The sequence below is a fragment of the Eubalaena glacialis genome, chromosome 8 (genome assembly GCF_028564815.1).
Source record: "Eubalaena glacialis isolate mEubGla1 chromosome 8, mEubGla1.1.hap2.+ XY, whole genome shotgun sequence".
In the NCBI taxonomy this organism is placed as follows: Eukaryota; Metazoa; Chordata; class Mammalia; order Artiodactyla; family Balaenidae; genus Eubalaena; species Eubalaena glacialis.
This window is the reverse complement of record NC_083723.1, coordinates 122,477,667-122,481,703: the sequence shown is the minus strand read 5'-3', so window position 1 is coordinate 122,481,703 and position 4,037 is coordinate 122,477,667. Positions and strand designations below refer to the sequence as shown.

The 4,037-nt window shown below is 44.0% G+C and overlaps 1 non-coding gene across 1 annotated transcript; it reads right to left on the bottom strand.

Moving 5' to 3' along the window:
* Positions 1-960: 960 nt before the first annotated feature.
* On the bottom strand, positions 961-1,032 carry TRNAC-GCA (transfer RNA cysteine (anticodon GCA)). The gene has a single exon. It is a non-coding gene; the product is annotated as a tRNA-Cys (tRNA).
* Between the last annotated feature and the right edge of the window lie 3,005 nt (positions 1,033-4,037).

Sequence of the window (4,037 nt, the reverse complement as noted above, 5' to 3'; positions counted from 1 at the left end):
GGGTACAGGGGGATTTAAAGGGGCCAAAGCTAAAGATAGAATCTGACTACTAAGGCAGAAGCATGTCCACACTGACGGGAACCAGGGTTTGTTCCTCCCCCTGGGGATCTCATGACCATTAACCACCTGGGTTAACACAGGGCACTCTTCCAGTGTTCATCTCAGATGAAGGCCAGTGTAAAAGTTGATAGGGAACTTACCTGTCTTGGGTGCATTCCTTGTTGAGTAGGCTGGAGTTCAGTCATGCAGAAGGGGAGGGGGTAGGACTGCCGGCCTGAGATGAAGCTGACAAAATGGGGTCAGTGTAGTTCAACCACGCAGGCTTGTTCTAACTGTCTAATAAGCACCTGTGTAGCCTCATCAGCACCTCTGTTTACTTTCCATCCACCCATGAGGACAGTTCCACTGCAAACTAAACCCATTCCCTCTCACCTTCTCCTTCCCCCAAGCCTGGACCCCCTCCCGCCTGGCAGCCCTGCAGCTTCTCCTCCCCCCGATTCATGGCAAGTCATCTAAAGCCACTGATGTTCTCCTAGAAGGGCTTTTAGAATGCTCCAGAACAGCAGGTGCTAAATGTGGCACCGGGGAAAATCATCTAATGCTTCTGTGATATGAGTGGATGAAAAGAAGGAAGGGTGCTGTTGAAAAGCAAAACTTTGCAGGCCTAACAAAACCTGAATCTCTGGAGAGGGGGCCCAGGGAAAGTGTGTGCTTACACTCCCACAATCCCAGGCAGATCTAGTGCTCGGGGGAGCCTTGAGTCCGCATGATCTTGGCTAGAACCACATTTCTGGTTCTAGGACTTTCCATTGCCCCCACCCAGGAGATGAGCTAGACAAGCTTCCTTCCTACCCGCCCCCCCCACCTCCTTTACCAATTATTGCACCCCTCAATCTGCCGAGTAAGAAGAGCCCACCTGAAGGTGCCATTTGGTGTAGGTACTAAAACAAAGCTTATTTCAGGGGACACCTGGATTTGAACCAGGGACCTCTTGATCTGCAGTCAAATGCTCTACCACTGAGCTATACCCCCCTGCTTGTGAGGAGTATCTAATAAATACCCTTTCACCTGTGTTGAAACGCCCACACCCACTGTGCACTGAAATTTCTATTGATTCTCAGAAAGTTCTGGAGATAGGGAAATTTTGCCTTACAGAAAGCTAGCTTTCTAGCCCTCTTCTTCCCCATAGATCCCCCTCCCAATTTTGGCCCCCAGAAACCTTCTCTGCTCACAAGCTTGCAGTCTCATTTTTCTTGGTACCACTTGGAAGGCACCTGCTGGTTGCTAGGAGCTGGACCACCCCTGCTTCCTTCCTCCCTCAGCAAGCTCCGTCTGCTTTCAACTTGCCTGCAGCACTCTCTTCTTCACCCTCACCGCTGTCCTGCAGGATGGACTGGGGGCTCCGTTGCCCGACTCATCCTCTCTGCTCTTCTTTCCTCTCACCACAGCTACTTCTTGGCTTTTGGCAGGGTCTTGACTGAATCCAGACAAATTATTTGAATTTTTTGCCAAAGAGGCCACAACCCCCATCCTGGGGCCCGGGAAGCCGGTCCAGCTCGCCCAAGGGGCCTCAATCCAGAAGGTCAGCACAGCTGGAGCAGCAGGGACTTCCCTGAGAATCAGGACCAGGGATGCCTCTGCTGGATGAACCCCTGGCCTGAGGCATAGCACCGCGCTCCTGAGGAGTGAACCTAGCCCCTGGCCAATGCCACCCGGAGATCTAAAGGCTATGTAGACCTCAAAAGTGTAGAGTAAAGACAACTGCCCAAAGGTGGTGAAAGTGCCTGTTATATCTGTGTCCAGGAGACCAACATTGGGAATGTACAGGGGCTTGCAAAGGAAACCCCGGACAAGGGAAATATCCGCCCCCCCCATCATCCATCAATTTAATTTAGTGACGTGTTATTTACATTGTTGCAAAGTAAAAAGGTAATCTCTCTATTTTTCTACAGTGACTAACAAAACACTGAACATGAAAGTAGGTATGCAATAAATATCTGTTGAATGGAAGTAAAGATAGCAAAATTAGCAAAGATATCTAAGTATGGAATACATGCAAAATATCTCAGGTACCACCAGCCAAATGAACACTTCTGGTATTTTCACATCTGTTTCTCCAAACTTGTGCAAATACATTCCCCTGTGCTTGGGTTCGACTCCTTCTTGCCAGAGATAAGCCAGTTCACAGTTCATGACACTCGTGCACCAGCTATTCTCCCTCATCAGTCTTCTGGCTCCCTTAGAAATGTTCCCCTCTCTTACTGAAAAGTTTAAAAACATGGAAAGACTTAGAAGAATACCCATATAAAAATTTCTCTTGTTAAAAAAAAAGGACTCAGGAAATCCTTGGCAGCCCAGTGGTTAGGACTCAGCGCTTTCACTGCCCGGACCCGGGTTCAATCCCCAGTCGGGGAACTAAGATCCTGCAAGCGGTGTGGCAGGGCCAATAAATAAATTAATAAATAAATAAATTACATCTTTAGGAAAAAAAAAAAAAGGACTCAAAAAATATCCAGCAGGGCGTCTCTAAAACAAATAAACACACCTCCACCAATCATCACACCCAGTGGTCAACATCATAAGGCTTCTCTTGAGAACTGGAAACAAGGCAAGGATGTCTGTTAGCATTGTTTCTATTTAACATTGTACCTAAAACCAGGGGCAATGTGTTCAGATTAAAAAAAGTGGAACAGGAGGAACAAAACACCCATTGTTCATAGATAGTATGATTATCTCGATAGAAAACACAAAATAATCTACAAATTAGTTGAACTATCAAGTTTAATACATTGCAAGATAAAGTTATTAAAAATCAATTCGTATACACAATAATGAAGAGTTAGAAATAAAATCTTTAAAAATATGTCACTAAAAATAGTATCAAAAATGCAGGATCCCTAGGAATAAATATAAGCTATACAGAACCTTTATTTAAAATATTTTAAAGCTTCACTGAAAGACATTGAAGGGGACCTAAATGAAGAGATATGCTCTGTTTTGGGGTAGGACAAAATAACAGTTTTGTAAAGATGTTAATGCTTCCCAAATTAGCCTATAGGTTTAATGTAATTGCAGTCAAAATCCCGGTTATGATTTTTATAGTCTTTGACACACTGATGTTAAAAGTTATGTGGGAAAAGAAAGAGCTGGGAATAGCTAGTGTTTTCCTGAAGAATGAGAGCGGGACAAGGAAATTAGTCCTATCAGATATGAAGAGTTATTACAGTTTAAAGCTGTAAGACAGTGTAGTGTTGGCACAAGGATAGACAAATAACAATAAAGCAGAATAGAGATCCCAGAAATGGACCTATCTATAGAGAGAAACTGATATATGAGAGAGGTGGCATCGTAGTGCAGAGGGGAAGGGGGTGGACTTTCTAATAAATGGTGCTAAGACAATTGGATATCCATACACAAAATAAATTCCAGGAGGATTCAAGACTTAAATATAAAAGACAAATCTTCAAACTTTGAAAAGAAAATATAAGAGAAAACCTTTATGACTTTGGAGTAGGAGAAGGATTTCTTAATCATGACACATATAAATACCATAAAGAAAAGGATTGATATATTCTAGTTCATTGAAATTAAGAGCTTTTGTGTACTAAAAGTCTCCAGACAGAAAGTGAAAAGATGAGTCATAGATCAGAAAAAGAGATTTGTCAATCATGTGTCAGTCAAGATATTGTCAGAAAATAGAAAGTACACTAGGCAGTTCAACAGAGAGAATTTAATACAGGGAATTGGTTAAATAGGTGCTGAGGAAATAAAACAGCAAAGAGAGAACTGCAAGGTAATGCAGAGGTAATAACTCCAGGAAGCAGCTCTCACTCCTTGTGCTGACAGAAAAAGGAAAGAGGTTGCAGTTATCAGAATGCAGAAACTGGAAGGAGAGGCTCTGAAGAGTTGGGACTCAGACCTGTGAGGATGCGGCGCTGCCCAGCTGGTGCTGGTACCTCAGGAGCTCAGAAGGCTGGTCTCCCAGAGACAGAGCACTGACAGTAAGGCTGGTCCTAGGAGTGCCAAATGAAAGCTGG